At 33.6% G+C, this 15,833-nt stretch overlaps 1 long non-coding RNA gene across 2 annotated transcripts in view; it reads left to right on the top strand.

The window, feature by feature from the left end:
- Window positions 1-15,833, top strand: part of LOC105490904 (uncharacterized) — a 129,083-nt gene that overhangs the window by 87,832 nt on the left and 25,418 nt on the right. The gene's annotated exons all lie outside the window — the stretch shown is intronic.

Here is a 15,833-nt window from a genome sequence, read left to right as displayed (position 1 = left end):
GGTTTAGCTATTGTGGCCTCTGTTTTTAATGGTCTGTCAATTCATGTTTGGTAAACTCATACCAGATTAAGAGCCATCACTGAAGTCACTAGAAAATGCTTATTTACATCTCCTATTTAAAATGGTTTCTTCTTCATTTTGTGCTACACGAAGATAACCGAGTCTTACATATTACTGAAGTGTGTGGCTGATAATTGCTCCAGAAAAGGCATAACATCAAGGATTTTTGAAAAAACAAACAAACAAAAACAAGAATGGTGTAGTTCAGGCTGGCGTGGGATCTCATGCCTGTAATCCTAGCAATTTAGGAGGTCGAGGTGGGCAAATCACTTGGGTCTAGGAGTTCGAGACCAGCCTGGGCAACGTGGTCAAACCCTGTCTCTACAAAAAATACAGAAATTAGCTGAGCATAGTGGCACACACCTATAATACCAGCTTCTTGGGTGGGTGAGGTGGGAGAATCGTTTGAGTCCAGGAGGCAGAGGTTACAGCGAGCCAAGATTGTGCCACTGCACGCCAGTCTAGATGACACAACAAGACCTTGTCTCAAAATAAATAAATAAATGAAAATAAAAAATTTAGGCAGGGCACGGTGGCTCACGCCTGTAATCCCAGCACTTTGGGAAGGCAAGGCAGATGGATTATGAGGTCAAGAGATAGAGACCATCCTGGTCAACATGGTGAAACACTGTCTGTACTAAAAATACAAAAATTAGCTGGGCATGATAGTGTGTGTCTATAGTCTTAGCTACTCGGGAGGCTGAGGCAGGAGAATCACTTGAACCTGGGAGGCGGAGGTTGCAGTGAGCCGAGATCATGCTACTGTACTACAGCCTGGTGAAACTCCGTCTCAAAAAAATAAAAATTTAAAAAAAAGATGTAGTTCATGGTTAATGAAGGGGATGTGTGTGCTGCTTTTATGACTCCTCATTACTTTTCTTTTTCTGCAACCAATGCACGAGTTGCAAAAGCAATCTCATTGTCTCTAAAAACAAAGAAGAATTAGACCTGCATCATTTGAACCAATAAGCAGAGGGAATCCTGGTTTGAGAAATTCTTATAATGCTGTAACTTGGGTTTAGGTCTAAAATTATGAGTGTTTTCTGTTTCTCTTTTCTGGAAAAAAAAAAGAAGTTAAGTATACAAAAAAATACATGATTTATGTAGGCTAACCTGTCTTGAAAAATCAGATTTGATACCACATTATTAATGTTTAAAATCAGATTAACAGATATTTCCTTGTTACGTGTTTAGTGCTACCTACTATTTAATTACAGGCCATAGTTCAGGGCTGTCTACTATTTCATTACGTCTTGGGCTGCACATGATTAGACACTGGTCATCACAATTTATAACTGAGATGTCACTTTTGTCACACTTTAAATTAAATCAAAATAAAGACCACTGTTTCCAAATGATCAACTGACAATCCATTAAAAAGCATAATTAGAATTCTTCTTTTCATCCTTTGAAGTTAACATTTAATCAGACAAATATTGAAAGTAATGGCAAAAATCACAATTACTTTTCATTAACTTATAGACGATGAAGAGAGAAAAAATGGCAATACCACTAAGGTTAAACTACACAGAGGCAGAAGATATGAAAACAATGTTTTACTGATTTACATTTCAAGACAGTGAGCAGAAGCATACAAACGTACATGTTCTAGGCTAGGAATGAAGACACCATTACTCCTACTGCATTCAATTGGCCAAACCAAGTTATAGGGCCAAGCCAGACTTGTGTTTGGGGGGTGGGAGAGGGTGCAATGCAGGTGAAGATACCATATTTTTCCTCTTGGTGTGAAAAGCTATAAAGTCACATTGCAAAAGAGACTAGGAGTGGGAATGAGTGAAAGATTGTGGTCATTTTTGTCATTTACCAAACCAGGGAAAATTCAAGTAAAAATTCAATGACATGGGTATTATATTAAATTAACAGTATAGGATTCAGTCCAACTTTCCATTTTCTACATAGAACAAAATTTCTCTTTCCTACTTTTTCTAAATAGGTAAAAAATGTTCAATTTGCAAAAAAACATATCATCTGAAGGAAATTTGTTAGTATATTGGTTAACATATTTTGATATAAACTCAATGCTTACAGCATCATAGAGAGCTTTAAAATATAATTATACATATTAGTTTACCTAACATTCATCATAAAGGGTATTGTTATCATCAACATTTGTTCTGATCTTTCTATTATAATCCTATAGTGTTTAAAGTGTTTTATTATTTCCTAAGTTCTAGTCCACATACTTCAATGTAGTTCACTTTTGAAAGGTCATGTATTCTCATTTTTCACCCACAAAATGCCATCCTTGTATGAAGAACTTGAAATGTGTGTTATGTTTATGCATATTAATTGGACTTAACCAACTGAGTAAGAAGGTTGGAGAGGAAGCTGGAATGAAGATTAAGCTACATTTATAAGATAAGAAGTTTCTATGTTCAGACCATTGGAGAATACAAAAAAAATGGACAGGTTAAGAGGTACTCATTAGATTAATCAATGGTTGTAGAGTAGATGTAACTGTTGGGGAACATTTATCAGTGACTAGCAACACGTCACCATTCCCAAGAGAGCTCTGGCAGGCAGAGCAGGCAGTACCTTAGGAGTTACTGGGAGTGCAGTCATCATAGCAGAGCCAATGACGTAAAGCAGTACCTTGAAGACACAGAGGTATCAGAGATAGCAAAATTGATCAAGGAAAGAAAGAACTGAACACACTGGGAACTGAGTGTGGGCAAAGGGATATAGATCACAACACTGCTGTTCGAGTCAGTCTCTCTTCTTGCACCAACAATAAAACTTCAGTGCAGGCTAAAATTTTGGGCTGAAATCCTCCCAAAGCCTGCATGTGGAAATGTAAGTGAGAGGTAAGAAAGTCTCCTCATCACAGCCTAGCTGGGGGAAATGATTCATATTTATTTTTTTTTCAAAAAATAGATGTTTAGCAATTAGAGACTATGCATGTTGGGCATTTGTATTTACTAACGTATTTACTATACACATTCACTAATTATATGACATTTGAAAAGTTACTTCACATTACTCCTTATGTAAAATGCAAATACTAATATGGTACTCGTGAGTACTCAGCTCAAATGTGCTTTGTGAGAAGTGAACTTGTATAGGTACTCGTTTTGGTTATTGATCACAGGGTAACAAATTACCTCCAACATTTATGGCTTAAAATGAGGACATTTATTTTTTCATAAATCTGCCATTTGTGCAGGGATAGATCCTCTCCAGCCCACTCAGCATCAGCTGAGTGACTGCGAGGCAGAGACGAGAACACTTTGATTTCTCTCTCTTTCATACTTCTGTACGTGAATGCAAGGTGTCAGTTGAGACTTTAGCCAAAAGATCCACATGTGGCCTTTCCATGTGGCCTGAGCTTCCTGAAAACATGAAGAATGAGATCTAAGGATAAGTGTCCCAAAAGCAAGAACAATCCAGGTAGAAGTGATATCACTTCTTTTCACAGTTCAGAAGTCACAGCATTACACTCACTGCATTCTATTCATTGAGGCAGTCATAAAGGCCATTCCAATTTCAAAGAGAGTAGAAAGAGTCTCTACTCTTGATGGAAGGGTGGCAAATTTCTGGAAGAGCATGTGACAACTGGAATACTGGTGTGACCATTTTTTGAAAATTCTATCTGCCACAATTATATATGCAGTACTTTTCTAGGCAATAACAAGTATATAAAGATTTGTAAGTTCCTAAGAGTAAAGAGTTTCTACCAGCTAATAAATAAATGCTAGTTTTTTAAAACATTTTTACTATTTTCATTTTCACATAGGAAACTTTATTGTTGATTAACAAGTATATTGCCTGCCTGCCCATAGACTTTAAAATAACAGTAACAAATGAAATCAGCTTATAGTCATGTACAACTTTACAGCTAAGGTTAAAAACCTCTTTGCATATAAAGTTAAAGGCCTTTGATGTTTTTGTATGGGATTTTTTAATGGATTCAATAAAAGTAGATTGATACCCTACTATACAGATAACTATACCATTGAGGTTTACCTATATTTAAAAGATCTTAAATTTGTCCTCTCAAACATATATATTTATTTAAATCTCCCAGAATTCCCACATAAATGTTACTAGGAAATAGAAACTACATGAAGTAACTTAATATCTGCCATTAGAATGTGTATTTTAGTAAGAAAAAAAACTATATGATGTACCCACTATCTTAACACCAAAACTCAGCACTTAGAGGATAACAGGCATTTCATAACTACTTGTTTTTGCTGATGCCTCACCTCCAGTTAGTAGTAGGCTTAGAGATGTGGTTCTGGAGGTTAATGGATTTATGAACTTGATCCTGTGCTAGCTTAGTATCAGAGTCATCCAGATAAAAGAAGTCAAAGGTTGGCTTAGTAAGTGTGTCTTCAAGAATGCCTGGGGCATAGTGCTGGACAAATACCTGAACAATAAATGACTGAAAATTGGCCTTTAATGTATGTGTCTTTGAAGTCATATTAACTCATTTCTACATATTTTTTCCTGACTAACTGGTAGGCATCCAGCTATCGCTGGAAGTTAAGAAATCATACAAATAAAACAAAATATCTGAAAAAAACAAAAGAGAATTTGATGTGTGTGTCACATCCTACAGTACATTCAATCTATGTAGGCCTTGTCTTTGGCATGTAAATCTGCATCTCCAACCTAGATGATGATGCAGTTAGTATATATCTTGCCATTTCAGGTACTATGTCCTACTGTGAGGCTCATTTATGCCCAGTTCAGATTGAACCTTCAAATCAAGCTCTTTCTACTGCCTCTGCAGGAGACACAGATAGAACGCTTCCTTTTTTGTTCTTCTCCAGTCACTTTTAAGTCTAAAGCTAGAAATCAATTCATGATTCATCATTTATCCCCTTATTCATTCTAGGAAGCAGTTCAGAAATAATAGTAACAAATGGTTTATAGTTGAATATTGCTATATAATAGAATCTTGCTGTACGCTTAGAAAGTCTTAAAATAATATCTTGAGTGAGAAAAAATATCAGTTTCAAATTACCGAAATCTCCCATGTAACAAAAACTTTATCCCTATTCCCTAACTTGGCTTTCTCAGAAGAGTACAGAAATCTTTCTACTCTATAGACGATATGTCTGGTACCTTCCGGCAATATATCCATTCAGTATTCACTGTCATGGTCTTTATTTACCTCTTTGTCTAGTCAAGGTGTAAAACTGATTGAATTAGGAAACTGTCATTTACTCAGATACAGTGCCTCTCTGTAAACTCACCAGCAGAGCCCAATTCTCAGGGACTAGAGATCCTCCTTCTCACTCCCCAAAAAAGATTCCTTATAAATCGCCAGCTTTTGCTCTAGATCCTGAACTCCAACATAAAGTGTAATATAACTCTCCCAACCTTTTTTTTCCAAGTTTATCCTAACTAGACGTCACCATTTTGAATTTCTATATAAATTCTAGAATGTTGTCAATTTTGATAAAAAGCATATACTGGGATCCTGATTCTGATTCCTTTGAGTTTATCGTGAAATGTTATAATTTTAAAAATGGAATTATGAAGCATAATTGAAAGAAACATTAGAATAAACACATTATAGAATATATTTATTTTATTAAATTTGTTTCTAGATGTTCTTAGAAGCTATAGTAAATGCTATCACTTAAAAAATTGGCTTTCCTGGTGATTGTTGCTAGACAATTTCTATGAAAATAAAATTGATTTCCACAGTGGTCTTGTACCCAGTGAGTGGGCTAAATTCATTTATTATTTTTAATACTTTGTGATTGTTTAGCATACTGTACATACACAATAATGTCAACTACATATAGTTACAGTTTGACTTTTTTCTCAAACCTTATAACTTATGGGTTTGTTTTTTCTTCTTGCAGTATGAAGTGAAATGGGAGTCATGATAGCAGACATCCTTGTCTCATTTCTGATATTTGAGGGAATTATGTCAATGTTTCTGCATTAACTGTGATGTTACTTAGGTACTTTGCAGATACTCTGAATTAAGCAAGTTTCCTTCCATTCGTTGCTAGTTTAAAGTTTTGATTATGAATTTAGGTTGAATTTTATCAAGTTTCATTTTTTTCATCTATAAAGATTATAATACTATATTTTTTCTTTAAATATGGATGTAATACCTTGGTTAATTTTCAATGCTAATCCAACCTGACCTTTCTGGAACAAACTCAAATATGCTTTCTATTATTCTTTTACATCATGTATGATACCTTTATTATCTTTCTGTTTAGAATTTTTGCATGTATGTTTTTAAAAGAGTGTCCAGTAACTTCCAATTTTAAAACTATCTTTGAAAAGACTTAGTTATTTTTTTTAATTTAAATAAAGGTTACTCTCATACAGTACGTTGAGAAACATTCTTACCTTTTCTATCTTCTGGAAACATTTTTCAGTGATTAACCTTATTTCTACTAAAACTATTTAAAATAATTCATTTGTAAAGCCACCTGGGTTTGGAGTTATTAATCTTTCTATATATATGGGTTATATAGATCTTCTATGTCTTCTTGTTAAGTTATGTTTTTCAAGATTCATGCCAATTGAAAAAAAATTAATTTTTTGACACAAAGATTTTAGACTATCTTTTTTTCTTTTTAATTCTGTGAGATCTGTAGTATGTTATCTTTTATTTTTACAATATTTTCCTTCTTCACTCTTTCTCTGTTTCTTTCCTCTCTCCCACCCATCTTGTCAAGGTTATATTCATCTTATTAAGCTCTTTAATATTAATATTTGTTATTATTGATTATGGTGTATATTTGATTTCTAACACTGATTTCTGTTTTTGGATTTATTGTTTTCACATTTCTATTTGGTATGTTTAATTTCTTAAAGGTTTTCTAGTTCTTAAATGTTTACTTAGATAATTGATTTTTCACCTTTATTATTTTCTTAGGCAGGTGTTTAAGGACATACATTATCTTGTAAACACCACTTCGGTTACATTCTACATGTATAGAGATGTTATATTTTCATAATATGTCACTTCAAATATTTTCTCATTGCCACTGTGACATCTTATTTTACTCATGAAGTATGAGTTATTCATAAGTACATTTTGAAAATATCCTTATATATGGGAATTTTTAAAATTTAAATAATTATTTTAATTTTATTGCTTAATTAAACTGTTGTCAGAAACCATTCTCTAATTGTCACTTTCAGTTTGTGATACCTTTGCACTTTTAAAATGAGCATTCTATAGTTGTTGAATGCATTGCTCTCTATATGTCATTAGAATAAATGCTTTCTAATTTTACTTAGATCTTCTGCATTGCTTTTGTTTACTGTTCTATATACTATTGAAAATTTTGTGCTAAAGTTTTTATGATTTAGGATTTGTCTATTTCTCTTTAAATGGCCATTTTTCTTTGTATATTTTGAAATAATATTATAAAATAGGATATAAAATTTCGAATTTTAAAAAAGTTTACTTACATTGGATAGGAAATTGTTTATGTTGTCTCTTATAATCCTTCTCATTTATAGTCAGCTTGTTTGGATATTGTATAATTACGTTTGCTTTCTTTGGTTAACTTTTGTATTTACATTTTTTCATCAATTTACTATCAACCATTCTACAACCTTATATTTAAGTTTTGTGCCTGTTAAGTTACTTATCATTTCTTTTGTTCCTGTAATGCATCCTTTACATTTAATTAGGGTATTTAGTACAGTTTACTATCACTACTATTACTATTACCAACACATTAAATATACCCATGTTACTATTTGTTTTTATTAATTGTACTCGTTTCGTCTTCAGTTGTGTAAATATTTTATTATTTTCCTTCTAGTACTTCAATAGTTTTACATTATTTACTAACTTTTAGTGGATATCCTGGATTTGACAACATGTATTTTTCACTCATTCAATTCTAATATAAATTAATTCATTTATCATTATCTAGACAAAGCTTTGACCTTAATATACTTTTGTGTTATTGTTTTGTGTTATTGTTTATTTGTATTTTAAATAATTCATATAATTTACCCACTATGAAGCATTTTTATTGTTTTATAAAGTCTATAGTAATTTTCCTGATTTTATTTAGGGCTATGTATTAGTTCCTAAATTTCTTTGTTTCTGCCTACAAATTACTTCTTCCTGGAGAACTTCCTAACTAACACTCTTAATACAATTATTCTGCCAATCAAATCTCTTAGCTTTTGTTTGCCATATATTATGTTTATATTGCCTTTATTGTGAAGGAAGCTCTGTGAGAATAGAATCAAAAGTTAGCAGTTATTTTGGAAGTTTAAAAATCATATTTCATTGTTTTTAGCTTCCATACTTTTCTATTGTCAGTTGTTTTCCTTATTTTTTCTTTTATGATTAAAAAGCCTTTTTCTGCTAGTCACTTTCAAGATTTTGTTTTTATATTTTACTTTCTGAAGTTTTACTATGTGTTGTGCCTAGTTTTTCTTTGCAGTGACTCATGACTAAGTGCATAAGCTTTTCCTCATTTTCAGAAAATACTTTCCACCCCCTTTTAAACATTGCTTTTACTCTCTCTTTCCTTCCCTTTGGGACTTTGAACACACACACACACACACACACACACACACACACACGCACACACACACCACTTCATCTCTATTCTTTCCAGCTAGACATTTTTCAATTGTCCTGTAATTTAGTTCCAATTTCTTCTTCTTCTACGTCCATTCTGTGATTAATTCTATTTCACTTAAAATATTTTCATTTCTTTTTTTTTTTAGCAATGAGTAGGCAAAAATTCAGATTTAGACCACGAAATTTTTCCAGCTCCACAGAGAAAGCATTCTGCCACAGCTATATTCAATTTACAATACTGAACAGAGTATTTACTATTTCACTCTAATGAATATACATTTGGCTTTTTTCCCCATGATATTAGAAAACTGATCAAAGACATAAGCTAATGAACTAAGTGAATAACTAAATAAATGTGCTTAAAAATTAGATCTTTCCAGAACAAAGTAAAGTATGCTTTGATGTCTAAGTTTATTTTTCACTCAGGAAAGTAGGAGCTTTCAAAATGTTCATTTTGATCTAGCCTTAAAATACTACCCTTTAATAACAGACACCTTGTCTCCTTAGATTATGATATTTCTGTGACCCTTTCTGTCATATTTCTTCAAATAATTGAAATGGAAGATTTCCTAGAGGAGCTGAGACTATATTTCAGGAGTTATATATCGTAGCAGCTTGTTAAAAATTTCCATTAGTGTTTTAAATTAATCTTTTATAAGATGTCAAGACAAATAAAAAGTAAATTTAAATAGAGAAATATTTTATTTTCCCCTGAATGTAGAAAAGTCTATATACTCTAATGTGAATATATACTCCCTGCCACTTCATTATGCTTTATGTACCTTCATAAAGAGAAGAATCTGTCAGTCACCTGTATATTTTCTTAATTTTGGAATTATATTTTAGAAAATAAATATGAGAAAGAGGCTGCAGCCTTAAAGATACAAACAAAAGATATCCTAAAGCAAATAAAGCACCTTACAATTGACTAAACATGGAAAGAAAGACATTGAAAAATATTACATCCTAAGAAGATAAAAATCAGACTTTATGAATTAATATTTATTTTGGTAACATAGAACCAATTGAGTTGATCATTTTAATTTTGAATATTTAAAAAAATAAACTGAGAGGTGATCACAATAATCCTCAAGATAACACAAACTTGAAGTAATTTTTTTAAACAAATGCAATTGTATAACATATAGTACTCAATCTCAACTGCTGGGACATCCTATGTCTTGGGTAGTGCTTTCATCTAAGGGTAATGGATGGAGAGATTTCTCCTGCTACTTGGGAATTGGTGAAGTAGCCGTGGGCAAGTTCAGGTAGAGTTAAGTTGAGGTACTGAGAATCACTAACAGAAAACTGGTTAGACTTGACATCAATGCTAAATACTGGTTTATTTATTTAAACATATTTATTTAATGTCTACTGTGCACCAACACTTTTGTTTATAAATAATGCTGTGTATCAGAATTACAGAAAAAGCTCTGGAAGTTTTTTGGGGGTTGTGGTAGTAATAATTTTGGTTGTGTTTTTTGTTTGATTGCTTTTAAATACGTGTGAAGGTTCTGTCCTCCAGAGAGCAGACCTAAGATTGTTCTCTTGCCTACAAATTAGAAAAAGTTCTACAAATTATTTCAATGTCTACACTTGGTTTGACACCATTGCATCAGTAAATTAGGTATAATAGGGCATACTAGGAAATATGAGAATAACAGAAACAACATAAAATCAGATTATTCTAAATATTCCAAATGTATCAGGTCTTGCAAGGCTTGTGTTAAACAAGCAAAAGTGTCAAGAATGTTGTTTAAATAATAAGTTTAATCTAATATTCAAATAAGAATGCTGTGTGAAATGTTATATAATATATGCTTCAGAAAACTAAGCCTATTGGAGCAAGTCTAATGGTGTAGCCACAATTGCCCTTTGGTAAATGCTTTTCTTTTACATGTTTTGGAGTCTAGAGGAAAAAAAAAAGTCTCAGGTTATTTGGGCTAGAATGTCAGTAACTGCAAATGCCGGCAATAGTGGGCCAACTGAAATTTTCAAAAGTTATTCATGTCAAAAATATTTGTTGCCAATTATCACTAGATGAGGAAAAAATATGGTTCTCTTTTGATCTACTTTGGCCATCAGGATTCAAGGTCACAATGCAGAAACAGTCTGTGTGCTTTAACTTGTAATAACGGCACAGATAAACCAAATTAATCATTGTCTTTTCTCTTTTGAGCTTGCAACTGTCTGAAAACTTACTTAAAAGATGGTTCTTGGAAGCAAAAGATACACATTTTGATGGAATTATTTATTTTCTACCACTTCCAAGCTTTACCACACAATACGAGTCACTCAAACTACTGACATTGAGTGTTTTGATTTACAAAACAAAGGTAATAACATTTGTCTTACATAAATCACATAGAGTGTATAGAACCAAACACATATTATAAATAAAAGTTATTTTTAAACTGCAATTGTATTAACACAAATACACAATTTTAAGAAAATTCTGTTATGCCAATGTTATTGCATTACAAAGTCAAAAGGGATTTCAAAATTCACCTGGTATATGGAGTTCTGTGCCCAGATCAGAACAGTTGTCCCCATATGAGAAGATAATTTCAATTTAACAAAAGTAGATACTTCATTTCACATGATTTAATCATTTCCACATTTTCCCCAGTTTTTATTACTTAATTATTTTTGAGCAGTAGTCCTCTTCCATTCTCTATATTTTAGAGCAGTGGAAAAATATAGACAAAGATTGGTCAAATGACATTTTGGAAATAAACTTAATTAGAATGAGAGACAAGAGTTTGCAACCAGAGTTGCTATCTCATAATCCAGATATTTGGGTTGGATTTATTACACTTTGGGAAAAGAAAAATAAGAAAAAACACAATTGATGATAGCTGGCCTAATTCCAAAACTATAAGGACTACCTCTTCTAGACAAAAGATTTTCTATCTATAAACATATTAGCATTTTTTGAGATTTTTAATTTGAATGCAAGCTGTATTTTTTTTTATTTTATCAATCAAGATTAAGTCATGGAAGCAGATTCAGTAGGATTATTCATGGGATTAAGAGATTTATTATAGTAAATAGACATTACATGGTTCTGGGAAGAGATGAGGATGTAAAATCCCCAGAATTCCAGAGAGCTGGAAAATCAAAGAGAAGGTCACATTAACCAGCCTGACTAAAGCACTGGCTTGGGTAGGCAATTGAAGCTTGCAGGAAAATGCTGTGAAGCTAATGACTTTCAGCCTCCATAGTAAGCCCATGACTGGGAAACTTGTGGAGAGGTCTGTGGGAAGCTATTACCTCTATGTATCTACAGCTTCTGTGGGTCTGTTGCCAAGCCTTAACAGGAGGCTGCAATTTGTCAATCACACACAAGAAAAAAATAAAGCCAAGAACAAAGTCAGACTGGTTTGGCCAGTGAAAATACAAGGAAGCTCTTTCATAACCTCTCTTATTACTTACATAGACTGTGAAGGGAAGAATAACCCAAATCCCTTGTTCTTAGACACCTACAAGGATGGCACCAAAACCGAGAAGCCAGATGACTGCAGTGGACGTTGTGGGATATATTATTGCTAAGTAGCCAATTCTAGACTGCAGCTAAGAGGTTTTAGTCTACAGCTCTGTTCTGAGAGGTTAGAGCAAAAATTCCATTCCTCAACCCAGGAGGCAATGAGAAAGTGTCTCATGACAGCCTCCCAGAGGGAATAAGGGGGTGGTTGGGAGGTTGAACGCTGAATTGCTTCTAAGTTACCATCCTTTCATGTTCTAGCAGGATCACAAAGTGTTCTGTCAAAATTCAGGAAAGCTGTGGGTCAAGCCTTTCCTTGATGTTTTTTTATAACTTCATAGAGTGTGCTACTCAAATTGCTTACCTGTTCCAACTCTCCTGGGTCCTAAGGGGAGGGATCTTCAGTAAAAGACTGAAAGCCCTGCTATCTCTGAAACCTCTATAAGAAGTGAGAGGTAAAGGAAACCTTACCTACCTGGTGAAGCTTTGAAAAAATAGAGAAGGATGGTATTCCAGAAAGCCAACCTGAAGAGACGAAGAGGGAGAGTGGTGAATGTTAGGGGCAGTGGAGGGAATGTGTTTGCCTTAAACTTAGTCCCTGGAGACTTTCTGAACTAATTTGGAGGAACATTAACACTTAAAAAGCCTCCTTAATTGTGATGATTGAAATAAGAAGAGTAATAGTGATTTATTGCTATTATTTTGTGTCTTCTGTATCCTCAGATTCATATAATTTTGGAATTATGCATGCAGTTCTTTTTCTAAAAGAATAAATTAGGATTTAGAAGTATTAAACACGGAAGGTGGCACTTGACAGCTTAAGTAGAATTTTTTATTTGATGTTTACATTATCCATGTAAATTTATGATTATTAATGAGAGGATAAAAGTAAAGAGCATAGTCATGTGTGCCAAAGTTGGGCATACACGGGTACCACATGTAAATGTGTGTTTGTAATGTAAGTAGGTCTAACATATCGATTTACTTTGAAAAACAGTCTGTGAAGATTAAACAAGCATAAAGTTTAGTGTTCAAACCAGACAATTGCCTCAAAGTGAATTAACTTGAATTTTAACACAGCTCAACTTTGAAAGAATTTTGAGCATTAGCAAATGGATTTTTTAGTAATAGCTTTAGAGCCTCCTAAGCAGATGTACAAACACTTCTATTTTATACTGGTCTTATTTACTAAAATCATCAGCATTCCTTATACTGAATATACAAAGGACAATGCCCAGATCATATACAGATGTTCCTCAACTTACAAAATTTTAAGATTTTTTTGACTTTACAATAGTATAAAGCAGTAGGCATTCAGTAGAACAACTATTCTGTTTTTCACTCTCAGTATAGAATTCAATAAATTACATAAGATAGCCAACCTTTTGTTTTAATAAACCTTGTGTTCTATGATTTTGTCCAACTATAGGATAATATTCTGAGCATATTTAAGGTAGGCTAGGCTAAGCTATGATGTTTTGTGGGTTAGGTATATTAAATGTATTTCAATTTACAATATTGTCAATTTACAATAGGTTTATCAGGATGTAGTGTCATAGTAAGTCAAGGAGCATCTGTACTAAAATAGAACTCTGACCTGCAACCCCCAGCAACCAGCTAGGGAAGCTAAACTACAATGAGAAGAGGAGCTAAACCACAATCTGCAGCAACCAGTTCAGGAAGCCAAATCACAATCTGCAGAGCAAATGGCCAGAACTTAATCAGTAACTGACAGCTTCCCTAATTCCCACGTCTTAAACCCTTAACCACCTTTACTTTCCCATTTAGGACCAACGAAAGAAAGCCAATTATCCTAGACTAACCAATCACCTAGGATGTCCCAGTTCTAGTTAGCCTGTCTCTAGCTTCCCCATGCCAACAGTCTCCTATTAGGGAATACCTGAAGCTTTCCCTTTCAATAACTATAAAGCTTTCACATTCCTTTGCCTGCCTTTAAGTCCCTGCTAAACCGAGTGATAATGAATGACTCCCTGGCTATAGCAAGCTCTGAATAAACAGCTGTTGCTTATTGTCATTTGGTTGGTCTTCATTTATTTCCACAGTGCTAAAATATACTTATTTAGTATGGACAGTTTGAGTAATTCAAGACTATTGAATGACTTTGAAACAAACAAACAAAAAAAATAGTAGGCTTAAAATCCTTATTTAGAAGTGAGTTGCTTTAGAGAAATAAAAAAAGAATCTTCTGAAACATCTGATAAGAATAATTATCAGCTACCATTGATCAAGAGGTAGGCATATTTTAAGCCCTGTGCTAGATGTGTCCTATGGTTCACCTCATTTGGTCACATCAACAGTTCTAAAGAATAGGTATTAAAGATGAAGAAATCAAATAACATAGAGTTTAATTTTTCTGTCCAAAGCTAGCTAGGAGCTTATATGGCAGGTGAAGGAGGGGGTAAAATGAAACAAAATATATCACAAATATACTTGTTGGAAGGATTCGTTTATTAAATCAGTAAGTTCTGGACTTTATAGTTAAGCTTGTAAGTTTTGACAATAGTAGGAGTAAAAGTTAATGGAGAGCCTTAGATGATAAACATGGAATAAGGGAAGAACAGTTCTGACATGTGTAGTCATCAAAAAATTATAATCATTACAAGTGTAATCATCAATAATTTAGCAAGTAAATTTAATGGGATGTTCTTTTCTCCCCTGGCACTCAGTTTACCAGTCTCTGGCAATGGTTTCCCAAATATACAAGTCTTCACACCAATGTGGGCCTGTAAAATCCCCAACCCAGGAGCCTCTTTGCTAATTATAGAGAGGGCATTAAAGAGACCAAGCTTCTAGTCCAGTGGTTCTCAACTTCTGTTGCCTACGTTAAACTCTATATCCATTAAATAAGAATCTTTGAAAAAAAGATGGAAACAGCAATAACGTTAAAGCTTCCGAAGTAACTAAAATGTGTGCTTAAGTTGAAAGCCACTCTTGATGAGGATTTCTTCAATTGTGAACTATAGACATTTTAGGACAGTTAATTCTTTGTTGGGTGTTGGGTGCGGGTGCTGTCTTACACATTGCAGAATGTTTAGCAATATTCTTGACCTCCACACATTAGTTGTCAGTATCACCCACACCTTCCCACTGTTAATAACGAAAAATGTGTTCAGATATTACCAAATGCCTCCTGAGGAGCAAAATAGCCTCTAGTTGAGAACTATTGTTCTAGACCAAGGTCTGCTATAGAATCTCAAACATCATACTATTGGGTGGTTCTCATACTCAGCATGTATCAACATCACCTGTAAGGTTTGCTCAAACTCCGATTGCTAGAATCTACCCTGAAAGCATAGTTAGTGTGCCTGGGAAAAGGCTCAATGCTTTGATAGTACATTAAATTAGTTGTCATATTTAAAACCTATGTTTATCTGCTTTGTTCCCAACCTCAAAATTCCAACATAACCAAGTTTCACACCCTAACCTAACTATTTCAGAAAGTCTCCAAGTCATGTTTAAAAGTGTCACAGAAGTTATTTCTTCTCTTCCTACCTTGGTAGCTGAGGTGATATCCCATGTCACCTTGTCCTTTGTATATGATGTCCTCCTCTGCTTCATTTTCACTATAGATGACTACTTGTACAGCATTAATAGTTATTATAAGAATAGGGAAGGTTTCCCTCACACCAGCCACACTACAGCGAGTTACAGAGGCCAACAGTTGCAAATACCTTGTGAGCACTTAGTTTTGCTACCTTATTTTCCTATGGCTGT

This window comes from Macaca nemestrina, chromosome 5 (assembly GCF_043159975.1).
Source record: "Macaca nemestrina isolate mMacNem1 chromosome 5, mMacNem.hap1, whole genome shotgun sequence".
Taxonomy (NCBI): Eukaryota; Metazoa; Chordata; class Mammalia; order Primates; family Cercopithecidae; genus Macaca; species Macaca nemestrina.
Note: the sequence above shows the minus strand (reverse complement) of the source record. Positions and strands in the feature narration are given on the sequence as shown.